This window comes from Heterocephalus glaber, unplaced genomic scaffold (genome assembly GCF_053883595.1).
Source record: "Heterocephalus glaber isolate CG9 unplaced genomic scaffold, H.glaber_assembly_v1.0 deba00001444, whole genome shotgun sequence".
NCBI classification, from domain to species: domain Eukaryota; kingdom Metazoa; phylum Chordata; class Mammalia; order Rodentia; family Bathyergidae; genus Heterocephalus; species Heterocephalus glaber.
Genome location: NW_028258297.1, coordinates 30778536 through 30791938, shown reverse-complemented (window position 1 = coordinate 30791938; position 13403 = coordinate 30778536).

The following is a 13403-nucleotide window of genomic DNA, read 5'->3' as shown; positions in this document are numbered from 1 at the left end:
TCGAGTACCGAGGGTCACCAAAACCTCCCCTCATGGGGGAGTAATTCTATGCTCGTCCTTTGGAGTCCGATTTCTATAACTCTGGTCCTGTCATTCCCTCCCTCTGGCCCAGAGATTCCTATTCCTGGGGTGACCTGCAATGTCCATTTCCCCCATCCCACATTACCTCTGGATTTCCTGAAGAATACCTCTGATTTTTCAGAGGGCCACGGGGTTAGCCATGCTAGAATCCTTGGGGTCCACACTACTCTTAAAGCGGCTCCTCTCTCTGCAGCTCTGCAGGAGCAAGCTGTTGTCTCCTCTTTCCCTCAACTTGTCCCAAACTCAAGTTACAGAACAGCTCAGTTTGGTCCTCCCCACCCTCACTTCAGACCAAAACCTCGGGTGTGCAACTTGGACCTGCCCCTTCTCTTTACTGCACCTCATACAGCTCTGGGTTTCTAGTTCTTTTCCAGGGGGACCAGGCTTGGACACAGGATCACTGCTGTCTTTTGCCTGGCTGTCCCTCTGCTCCAGGCCCTGAGCACTGTCCACACCAGACGTCAACGTCCCTACTCTGTCTTGAGAGCACACAACCTCCTCACCCGTGTATGATGTAAGGGAAAAACAAATGGACACGTGAGTGATTTTAAAGTTAATCTCTTAGAGTCCCTTTATTACTAATACATTTTCACAATGGAAAATGTGAGTTAGCTAATTTCCTGAATTTAGGAAAACTTATAAAGTCCTTCAATAGAGATTAAATTAAATAGAGTTAGGTCACTAATGCCATAGTGAGTTAATTATCATCTGGGTTTGTGGATAAAGTCAACTAGTAACTTTTAAGTTATGATTTTAATAATACAGTGTTCTCCCACAATAGTTTTAACAAATATAGTCTTAAGATGAAAACCTGTCACAAGATTATAAGCCTGTCATCCTCAGAACTATAAAAAAACCAAGCTCACAAGATTACCAAAAAGCTGTTTGGCCTCTTTAGAAAACAAACAAATAAACCTTACTGTAATAGTTTGGTTAAGTTAGCTTATAAGTAGGTAGTCAGGGATAAAAGATAGAGTCAGATAAAAGAAAATAGCACACACTGAGTTGAAAGCTAACTCAAGTCATAAGGCTGGTTAAGCTTAAAAATAAAAACACAAAAACAGTTCTTCTGCAGAGCACACTAGGATAAGTAAGAATGGAGAGATATGGACCCCCTGCCCAGGAAAAGGGTTATTTTGCAGAATACACTAAGTTAGTTGACAGACTTTCCCTACCTCCAGACTGGACTTCTTCGAGGAACATTTAAAATGCAAAATAACTGGTATTCTTTGAACCGGGGAGAGTAACTGACTTTTTCCCATGCTCTGCTTCTCCATATGAGTAGGAGAAAGAAGACAATTTGTACTAATACCCTCCTGGTAATGGGAGCACTTTTTCTTATTATTATTTCCAATAAATGCTCTCCTAATGGGCTCATTTTGTCCGTGATTTCATTCTTCAACTTTGTGAGTACAGAGTTAACTGTTCTACCACCACCACCACCATCACCACCACCACCATCACCACCACTCTCCCTGGCATAAACTCAACTTTATGACAGCAAGGGAAGAAATGTGCATCACTTTAGCTTTCACTGATGAAGGAGATATGTCAATAGTCCCTAATGTTTTCTTCCTCTTTCAAACAAGTCGTACTGGCCAGGTCCTTTCAAAGTAAGAGGCAGGTCTTCCATTCTCTGAAGACTCTTTATTTACTACTAAATGAGCCAGTGATTCTGCTTCTTATATGCTGTCCAGCTAGGCTGAATTTTAAAAATGGGACTCATGCCTTCCTACTTCCACAGGACCTTGGAGAAGGGGCTGGGTGCAGTCCCAGAATCCCACTCTTTCCCCCTCATCCAGCTCTGCTTATCCTTCCTGAGGGCTGCACAGGGCCCCTCCCTTGGGTCTATAGCATGTCCAGTCTCGTCTTTCCATCTGAAGATTCTTTCCCATTGTGCACAGGAAATTCCTGCTTCTCCAAATCCCACCTTCTAAAAAACATCAATGGAAGATTTAAAGAACAGAAAGAGATTTGTAACACCCCTGTGAGAATTAAAGCTTTGCAAGCCACAGATGTCACTGGTGTGAAGGAACTCATTGATGTCAAATGAACACAGAGCAGGAAATGATTAAGGTTGATATTTTTGGAAACCAGGACAGGAGTATGGAGAAAAAAGCAGTCACGATCTAATAAGCTGATTGTCTTTGGGCATAGCAAATGCCGTGCTATCAATGAACATTTGTGAAGTGCATCTAATCGGTAGTAATTCTTGCAAATATAATATATATTAGGATTTTTTTCAGTTCTGGGATTTGAACCCAGTGTCTTCACGCTGAATTACATCCCCAGCCCTATTTTTATTCTTTATTTTGAGACAGGGTCTCACTAAGTCACTAAGTTGCCCAGGCTGGGCTCAAAGTTACAATTCTCCTGCCTCAGCCTCCCAGAGTGCTAGGATTACAGACATGGGCCACAAGCCTGGTTTAAGCCAAATGTTTTTAATGCATTAGAAACAGTTTCCTAGCAGTTATCTGCAGTGTCCACATGTGTATGTGTGCTACAGTTGGCCACGAGCAGCATGGCTGGGTGGACAGCAGCCCTGGCACAGTGTCTGGTGAGCCCCTACAGGATCACAGTGGGTCTCAAAGAGCGAATGTCTTCAGCAAGTTTCTGCTCACTTAAATCTGTAGGATCATCTCTCCAGGGCAGGAATCCTCTGCAACATGAATCACTCCAGATGCAGGCAGTGACGTGTACATTCCCAGCTCCTCTTGCTCCGGAGGTAGGAACCTAAGGACACAGGTTGCAGTACAATGGTGACAAAAGGCATCCAAGAGCATTCTGGACACCAGCACTGCAACACCGGGAACCCCCTTCCTCTCCAGGCCACACAGCAGCCTGGCCTGAAGAAGTTCCTTCCATGGCTCCGTCCGTCCCAGGCACCCCCAGGCAGGTGCTGGAGGCTGTGCAAGACTGAGGAGGGACAGCAAGGCTGATCACGGTAGGGAGTGTCACAGCCGGGGACAGGGTGGTGTCACAGGCTGGAAGCACAGTCTGATCCGAGTGTAGGTTGGTACAGTGTGCAGGGTGTAGAGTTGTGTCAAGGCTGGGTGGGTGCAGGGTGGAGTCAGCGACTGTCGGGGTGCAGTGTGGTGTTGTAGGCTGGCAAAGTGCACTGGGAGAGGCCACTGAGTGTGTGGGCACTGATATGCTGCTCTTAAACTTGGGGCTCTGTCCCCATGGCCTGGGCCCCTCTCACCAGTCTCAGCCAGGGCCTGCGTCAGGCTGGAAGATCCCGGGCATAGCGGCTGCTGCTGTGGGGACTGGCTTCACCCTTCCATTCCCTGTGGTGCCCAGGCCAATGGTGGCAGCTGACAGAAGGGACAGAGAAGCATAGCTGGGGACCACAGACTAATACGTACGTGGCCTGTGGTGTGGCTGTGTAGGGACCGTCTAGGATAGGGCCAGCAGGACACAGGTCCTGGGGCGATGGAAGGGAGGGTCTGGGGTGCTGGGCTGCAGCTGCTGCTGCTGCAGGATCCTGTGGCCTGCAGTCTTTCCAAGAGGCTGTGGAAGCAGCAGGACTGGTTCAGGATGGAAGGGTCTGCAGCTAAGCCTGGGCAGTGCCGGGCAGGAGGAGGCCGCTGTCTGTGGTGGTCGCAGCAGGACCCCGGTGTCTTTCGCACTGTGCCTGGGGCTTGCTGGTGTCTACTCACCCCCAGGTGTGAGGGCCTTTGTACTCAGAGCTAACAGCTCAGTGGAGCTGCCCTGTTCACACTGATCAGCGGAATAATCTGCTCTTTGCCTCCTTCAGGGTGGAACAGTGGGGAGTTTTCAGTCATGCCACTTTGTCCAGGGGTCCTTTAATTGTGGACCGGCTGTTTCCCAGAGAAGATTCTTCTTCAGCACCCTACTCAGTTCTTAGGGTCTGGGAAGAGCTGTAAAGGGAGCAAGCTCACCCATGGGACACGCCTCACCTGCCTCCTGGGCCCCTTGGGAGCAAGGAGGATTCTTTATCCTGCTACCAGCATCCTAATAAAGTGAATGCAGCCTATGTGTCTCCCCCTGCCAATCTGAACCCAGAGGGGGGGGGAGGTCCAGCAAGGTGGGAACACCCAGGGCCTGGGTGGAGGAAGCAGTCAGTCTGCCTGCAGCTGCTCACCTGGCTCCTCAAGTGAGGATGAATGGCTGTTTTCAGCCTCCTGATTCCCTGTCTATGCATAGAGGAGCCTGGAAAAAAGTCATACAGGGCCAGCTGCATCCAAAAGTCAACGAAGGGAGGTTCTCAAAAGAGCCGTCCAGGTGCCCAGAAAGGTGGCGGTGGCTGGCTTGGGCCTCCTGGGGCCCTGCTTGCCTGCAGCGTGGCCCCATAAACAGGTGACTGTTCTGGAACCCAGCCGCCTGGACAGACCAGGGACGGGAGGCTGTAGGGAGCACAACCAGTCTGGCTCCTGGCCAGTGCCCTGTCTGTGTCCGCTCCATCCTCAGAGCCTTTTGACTGTGCCAAGACCAGAGGTTCCTGCTCCTCTTGGCGGAAGGCCAGAGAGAGAGAGAGAGAGACGTGTAGGAGTCTTTTCATAATGGGCTCTTGGTTACTGGAATTTAAAAACCTGGCTGTGAACACTTACTTATCCCAGGCCAGCTATTGGCCCCGGATGTTGTAACAAGGATCAACTTCTGCCCCTGCCTCCTTTTCAGGCAAGCATGGAAAATCTCCATTTGGCAGCTCTTTTCCCTGAAATAACAAGAAGAGAGACAAGTACCTTAGGTGAAGGAAGGAAGGAAAGAAGGAAGGAAGGAAGGAAGAATCTTTATCAAGAATCCAGGATTCTCTTCTAATGTGATTTTAATAAAAAAGACCTTTAATTCTGTCACCATGCCTGGGATGTTTGGAGTTGCAAATGGGGCTCTAGACTGCATCTGCGGTCAGTCAGACAGGTCAGCTTTGAGTGCAGAAACAGGGCGTTTAGAGGTCACGTAGCCACATAGAAAGTTTAATTAAACTCACAAGTCAGCGAATAGGAAAGAAGCTGCACCCCACAGGTGTGGGGCTGTGAAGGGCAGACGTGCCTCCTGTCTGGGGATGGCAACAGACTGTTTTTCTCTGGAGACTGTTTACTCTTGGACACGCTCAGCTCCTACCGCAGGCATCCACGAGGAGAAGAAAAGGACCGCCTGAATGCTCTTGTGTTGCCGTCAGTCTTCATGTTTTGGAGAAGCCTGGCCTAGATATACCACGGTTATGCAGATTTAGTCGTGCTTCATTTGAATTTTATAGGTTTCTTCCTATTTTCTTTCCCCTTTCTGCCAACCTGTAGTCCTAATTCCATCTTTTCTTGTCTCACACTTCGCAGCATGGAGCCAAATGACACACAAAGGGAACCGCGGATAGGGTTGGGAGGTGTGGGAGAGGCCTTGAGTCAGGCGTTGGCTTCGGAGGCCTCAGGACAAACGGGAGGTTTCAAGAGGTGAGCGAGGTGGAGGAATGAATGCTTTCTGTTCAGGAGTTGGAGCAGCAGAGGAGGAGGCACTAATGAGGAGATATTTGGGGCCGGGAGCAAAGAGAGCCCTGGAGCAGTGAAGGTGAGGGAGGAGCTGCTGCTGGAGAGGTGAGAGGTGCTGTTGTGTCCATGGGGCCAGGAGCAGACCCAGCGGCTGACTGAAGTGCTTTCCATGGCGCTCTCTCCCTAAGGAATATACAAACACAGGAGCAACTTGCACTGTGCTTTGCCATTGCAAAGGTGACACGTGCACACTGTAAGCACTTTCAAACACATAATGTGAAATCTGCTGGTGGATCCAAACACACGCTGTGTGGTCAAGGGAGTTGTTCTAAATTTCTCTCTCTCTTTGTTTTGGACCTGTGCATCTGAATACGTTTATATACTCCACAAAATTAGGACATGCCGTATACACGGTTGTAGCTGGATTTTTTAAATTTGAATTTTGCGTCTCACTCAGGAGCCCTATTTATGGATACGGGGTGCTCTGTGCAGAGAGACAGGGTTCTGGTGCAGACTCTCGGAGACCATTCTGTGGAGCAGTGCCTGGGAGAATCTCTCCAGGCTCGGTGTCCTGTGGAGCAGGATGTCCTCTTGCTTCTCACCCAGCCTAGATAGCTGCACTCTGACCAGGACGAGGGGAGGACAGACCACTCTCCCAGGATGCACTGGAGGGAACCCGAAAGCTAGGGTTGGGCTAGTTCCCTCCTAAGGGCTGTTGTTTATTGAGCATCTGTGATGTGCTGGGCCTAGGAGGCTACCACCAGTGCTATTCATCACTGCCAAACAATCTGGTAAGATAGACACTATTATCCGCACTTTCCAGACAAGAAAGCTAAGACTGTGAGTGGTTAACATAGCAGCCCAAGATCACACCACTGGGAAGTGACGGAATGAATGAGGGCTTCAACTTGTGTTTCTAAGAGTGTGTTTCTTGTGTTTCCAGAAAGATGCAGTCTTTGAAATAAATAAAAAGCATGCATTTGATAAAAGCTAGCTTCCTTTCAGATGATAAATTAATACATATTTTCTGGATAAAAATGCTATTACTCTCTCTTTTCTCTGATGTGGGAAGTTTCTGTTTATCTGATTTTCCCTGTTAGGGTTTTACATTCATTCATTCAGCCTCTGTCTTCAAGAAATAGCACAGTGGGAGTAGGTGGCCACATCCACACCACCTGTGACATCTGCAATGGTTACTGTCACCACCACTGAACTGTGGCCAAGGAGACACAGCTGTGTGAAAACTGAATCTACTTGGTGAGAGTCTAGAGGGATTCAGAATGAAGGTGATAGTTCTCTCTCTGTCTCCATAATGCATCTGTAGAATGACAGCATTGGACAAGTGTGACTCTGGCTTCTGCAGTTCTACAGCTCGCATCATCTTCCGCAGATTGTCCCTGTTGGGGTGGCCCCTTTCTACATGTGAACAGGACAGCCTGATCCTGAGCCCATCCTGGACAGCAGCCTCTGCAGGCCTGTTCTACAGAAGTGGCAGGCCGGCTCCTCAAGCGTTCGGCTCAGCTGCAAGTTCCAGCTCCGTCTCCTCCCCTCGTGCCGCTCTCCCTCTTTCAGTGTCTTTCAGCACATCTTTTAGTGACGGTCATCTGCTCTTCCCTCCCCACCCCCATTCCTTGGAGAGAGAGTACTCAGGCTCAAGGTTCGCTCCAATTGGGGTCTGTATCCTTCAAGGTGAGCATATAGCATAGCTAGCTCTTTGCATATAGATCTTCAATCCACGTGGACACATGATTAAATTTTGTCTCTTTTGGAACTTTGCAAGCAATTTAGAAGTACCTGTATTATTTTCCTATTTCTATCCATGCACAGTGCCTTAAAACAAGTTCATCATCCCACATTGATTTCTATATTAAATATATCGTCTTACAGTTCTGGAGGTCAGAAGTATGAAATGGGTCTCACTGGGCTAACATAAAGCTTCTAGAGGCTGGCTGCTTTTCTGGCCTTGTGGCCTTCGTCCATCCTTGACTCAGCATTGGCTTGTCAAAACTTCTTCGCATTTTGTTGCCCTGATGTGGATTATTCAGCCTCCCTCATGCATCTTCTAAGTATTCTTGTGATTACACTGGGCCATCTGGATAATCCGGGATCATCTCCCTATCTTAAGGTCAGTTGATTGGCAACTGTAATTTCATTTTTCCATGTAACATTTTCCATTTTCATTTTTGGGGAGCCTGTTATTCTGCCTTGTGCAGTACCAAGTGATTTTTCTTCAATATTCTGCTTATTAAATCATGTGCTCATGCACTCATATAGTATATTTGTGGAATCCTACTGTGTTCTATGTGCTATGCTAGACACTCAGAGGTAAAAAATGCACAGTGCATAGACTGGTAGGAGATCAGAATGAACAATGGCTATGCTGTCTCACCAACACTGTAATGAGTGTGTGCAGAAGGGACTCTGTGAGGAGAGAAGAGGCATCAAAGCCCAGGTGCAGGAAGAGATGGCTCCCAACCTGAGCTTTGTGGAGGCTGGGACTGGGGATGGGGCTACACAGACAGAGCAGCATTTGCAGAAGGCTGGGCAGCATGTGTGCTCTGGGAGTCCAGATGGTTCAAAGAGCTGAAGCATAACCTGCCCTGCCCACACTCTTCCTGTGCCCTTCTCAAGGAAGAGTTGAGACTGGATAAGTAAGAGTGAGAGATCATAGTAGACCTGTGTGAAAGTGAAGGAGTTGGGTTTTATGCTGTAATTCTTGGGAAGTGGACTAAATGATGGTGGGCTATGTGCCAGCTGTATATGACTTCTCAAGGCTATATTGTAGATTGTGGATGTTTCTCCAAAACCCCATGTGTTAAAGACTTGTTCCTAGGGTGAAGCTATTTGGAGGTGGTGGAACCTAAGAGGTAGGGCCTAGTGGGAGGTCTTTAGGTGATGGGGGTGTGGCCTCAAAGAGGGTGATGGGAGCCTTGCCCCTTCCTCTTTCTCTCTTTTACTTCCTGGATCATGGTGAGGTGAGTGGTTTTTCTCCAGCACGTGTTTCCACCACAGTGCACTTTCTCACCACAGGCCGAAAACATTGGGACCAATATCCCAAACTGTGAGCCAAAATAAACTCTTTTTCTAGGTTGATTATCTCAGGTGTTTATCACGGTAATAGAAAACTATCACATCAAAGATTCTTCCTTACTGGCCACAGCTTCCTTCTTTCGAGAGGCCACACTGAGCCTGTTGTTTTCTAATGTGAGCACAGTGTAGCGTCCTCTGTCCCCATCACCAGTCTCCTTGGGGTAGCATTGTCCCTGTTGGCTAAGGTTGGTTTGCGGTTCTCAAAGGTGACTTTGCAGCATCTCTTTCCTATTATGCCCAGGATCTGGCCCTGATTGCCTCCCTGCTTCAGCTTGCTTTCCCCAGAGCCATCTTCATTAAGGTCCTAATTAGGACAGCATCAATGAACTGTAAATGCATCTGTATAAAATGATGGCTTGTCTCAGCAGATTTTTTGCTCCCTGGAAAGCAGCAGCAGAAGTTATGATGAAGCAGCCAGGCCATGATGGCAGAAGCTGTGGTTTTAGTCAGGAGATCTGGCTGTAAGTCCCAGCTCTGCATTTAACAAACACCTGACATTGGGAGAGTCACATACATTCTTTCAGTCTCAATTTCATAATTATAGCATGGGGCTTATGGCAGTCAAAATAAGCTAAGTGTTATAATCAACATTTTACTAGTTGACCCAGTACAAGTTTATCTTGGTCACCCAGCAGCCCAGCATGGGTGCTCCTGGTCAGGAGGCCCCGCTGCTTAGCCGCCCTCCAACTGTGATCCAGACCCAGGACCCTTCCATCTTATGGCTCCCTCGGCCCCTCTAACCACTTAGTCCCCAGAGTCCTCCCCATTTGACCAAAGGGAGAGGGAATGTTAAAGCCTGCAGAGATTTATGGGCCGGGCCAAGATATGACCCACATTCTGTCGGGCAGAACTCTGGCACATGCTAATTAGGTGACAGGGAAGCTGGGAAATGTAGTCTAGCCTTAAGTCCAGTAGAAAAGAAAGTGATTTATGGAAAAGCTAATCAGTCTATCCAACTATCCTACTATAAAGATGAAGTTATTTCTAGAATTAAATTATCTAAGTAAGTACTAGGGCTTACAGCAGGGTCTAGTACCTGGTAAGTGGTGTGTGTGTGTTTTGTGTGTGTGTGTGTGTGTGTGTCCATACACTTGCACATGAGCCTTGGAGAATGTCTCAAAGAACAAATGCTTCAGGAAGGAAATGGAAATTGTGGGCTGTGAGAGCAGTTCTTCTTAATGTTTTCTTTTAGAGTATAGTGTATCAGGAAAAAGGACTCGGCAAGAAATGGACCATTAGCATCAGTAAAAAATAGTCCACAGGAAAATATAGTCCATTAGCCCTGCACACCCTTAGGAAAGAGCTCTTTGTCTGACAGAAGGACTGCTGCTTCTGAGCTCCAGCTCTGCTTCCACAGCCTGTGGCTTTTATCACCTTCCTATGCTGCTTCTTTTCCTGCTAATTCTCTCCCTACCCCAGCCCCAACTCACACACACTATAATTTCTCTCATTGAGGATTATAATGAAAGCTGAATCGTCAGCAGTGCTAAAGGGGGGATGGATTAGATAAGACAAAATAATTAAGAGGAATAAATAGGACAACATAGGCCATCTAAAAGAGAATTAAGTGGAATCTGTGCTGAGAGAAAGGTCCAGAGTTTGCAACTCAGTACGCAAATCAATGGGACAGCGAGTGGAGAGAATGCTAATGTCCATATTCTGTAATCAAGAAAGACTTTGCCTACACCACCATCTGAGCCCTTGTGTCTCCAGTCCACTAAGGATTCCCATCTTCCCCACCCCAAGAGTGGAGGGAATTTTCCCTTTCTCTCACATTTCGAGGGATGATATTTTTATTTGAACAAATATTTATTTTTTGTAAGAACATAAAAAAAGATCATTTCTTCTCCCTTTTACCAGTTCAGGCTCTACCTTGGAGAAAACAACAGGAAGGAACTATTAATTGATGTATGCTGCTTTTAGAGCCATCCTGTGGGACAGATCCATCTCCATTACACGTCCAGTTGTTGAGAGTTGCAATAGGCTTAGTGACCAACTCTTCGATTAGAAGGCAGATGGGGGCTCTAATGGTGACCCAGGCAGCATGTCCCTCTCTGACAATGTCCAAGAGTGCAGCATTAGGAGACAGCTGCAGCCACACATGCAGGCTGTAGAGTGCTGACAAGGACACACTGGACAAAGGGACATGACAAGCTAAAGTGACATAACGACTGTGGCTTGGGGTGCAGGGCTTTTCTCCAACCTCCAGGCATTCTCGCTTTCCTCGAAGAGCAGGGGAAGGCTGCAGGCTTCCTCTACCTGAGAGTAAGAGCAGAAAAATGAAAAGCAGCCTGGTCATGGGGTGGGTAGGAGGAAAAGATGGCTTTGGGGCTTGGCTCAGGAAGAGTAAGAGGATAAAGAAGAGGCCAGGTGGGAGAAGGCAGGAGACATGGGTCTCGGGATCCCAGGCCCAGAGCTGCTCAGGGTTTCTATTTCAGAATGCAGAGGGATAAGGACCAATGTATAGCCTTCTTCAGCACTGGGCTGAAGGAGAACCCCATGGCTGTGCCTCCTTTTGACTACTTTTGCTTTTCCTTGTAGAAAAAGAACTCATAGCAGAGATCTCCTTTTAAGAAGAAGCTGTAATGTGTGGTTGTCCAAACCCTGGGCTTGAATTTCCGTTCCATTATATACTAGCTTAGTGAGCTTGAGGGGAAGTTCAGTAGCCTCTCTTGGCCTCAGAAATCAGTAAGGATTAGAAGAATAATGTGCATAAAGTAGTATGATGCCTGGAATATCACAATAACAATAAAAAGTTAACTGATATTGTGTAAAAACCAAACAGCTTAGTTTGGTGAGGAGAGGACTGGAAATTTGGGCAAGTGTCATAGTTCCTTTTCTTGATGCTGAGACAAAATATCCAACACCCAAAATTAAAGGAAGAAAAGTTTATTTGGCTCACAATTTGCAGAGGTTTCAGTTCATAGTTGGCTGACTCCAAGGCAGGGTGGCATGGCAGAGGGACATCATAGAGAAGAAACAGTTTATGGCAGGCAGAAGGGAGCAAGGCAGCAAGCAGGAAGCAACCAGCAATGACCCTTTTTCTGTCCCAGGGTCGGCCTTTCTATTATCTACTCCCAGAACTATGCCAAACCAATCAGTGAACTAATTTAGTAATCATACACCTTTGATCCCAGCATCACACACCCTTAATCCCACCATCACATACTCTAGATCCAGCCACCTCTGAAAAGCCTCACCTACGACTGCATGAGGCTTTGGAGGGACATCTAGACACAAGCCATAACAGCAGGCATCCAGAGATAATAACAGTTTTCCCAGTGTTAATCAAAATCTGAAGACTTTGTTCATGAGAGTTTCTCCCAACAGGAGTCAGGAGAGCTGGACCCTCATCATGGTACTACTGCTAACAAGTTGTGGCACCTGTAGGCAGCTCAAGTAAGTCTCTCAGGAGTCAGGTCTCATTTTTAAAATAGAGATAATGCTAAAAGCTTAATATTCTCTGCAGGGAACTTGAAGGCAAACTCGACATCACCTTGTGGAAGGTAAGGAGGAACCAGATTCTAGGAAGAAGAGTGAAGGTAGAGAGCATTTGAGGGACTGTTCAGCTCTAGGCATTTCAAAGTACAGGGGCTGAAGGCCATAGGGGTGAAATGTGAAAACAACACCACCACCACCAATAATAAATAACATTTATTGAGTTAATTACCACTGACTTATTCAACATATATTGAATCCTCTCTATGTGCCAGACAATTTTACATACTGGGGACAGGCATATCAGTGAAAAAAACAGAAGAGAATCCCTCTACTGTGGCCTAAGCAGAAAAAGAGATGTTTTAAAAAATAAATATATATTCTGGGACACCTGAAATCCATACGTGTGTGTTCTTCACACCATATACAGAATGTAACTCAAAATGGATTAAAAACCTAAATGTAAGAGCAACTCTAAAATTCTTAGATGAAAACATAGGCATAATCTTTGGGACCTTGAATTTGATGATGTATACTTAGCTTTGACACCAGAAGCACAAGCACAAACAGAGAAAAATAGATAAACTTTACTCTGTCAAATTAAAAGCATGTGTGCTTCAAATGTTTATCAAGACAGTGAAGAGACCACTCACCATTTTTCTGTAAACCTAAACCTGCTATAAAGCAGCCCACTAATTTAGAAAAAGACAACACATAAAATGAGAAAAATACTGCAAATGATATATCTCATTAGGGACTCATGTGTAGAATATATACATAACTCTTTTAAATGGACAAAAGATCTGAATAGACATTTCTCAAAAGAAGATCTACAAATGGCTAATAAGCATATGAAAAGATGCTCAACATTATTAACCACCAGGGAATGCAAATCAAAACCACAATGAGATACCACTTCATACGAGGATGACAATAATTTTTAAAATGGAAAATAACAGTGGTTAATGAAGATGAGGAGAAATTAGAACCCCCATATGCTGCTAGGGGAACATAAAATGGTGAAGACACTTTGACAATCAGGTTGGCAGTTGCTCAGAAACTGAACACAAGGTCACCGCATGACCCAGCAATTCTACCCCTAGGGATATACTTATGGAAAATGAGAGTATGTCCGCACAAAAATGTGTGCATGAATGCCCTATGGAATGATGCTAGCAGCATTATTCATAATATCTAAAAGGCAGAAATGATCCAATTTTCCATTAATAGACTGAATGGATGAACAGAGGGTGCTGCACCCTATAATGCAGTGTTATGTGGCCACGGAAGGAGAGGTGCATAGATTTGTGGTACAGTGCAGATGAACCCTGAGAGCAATCCATCACA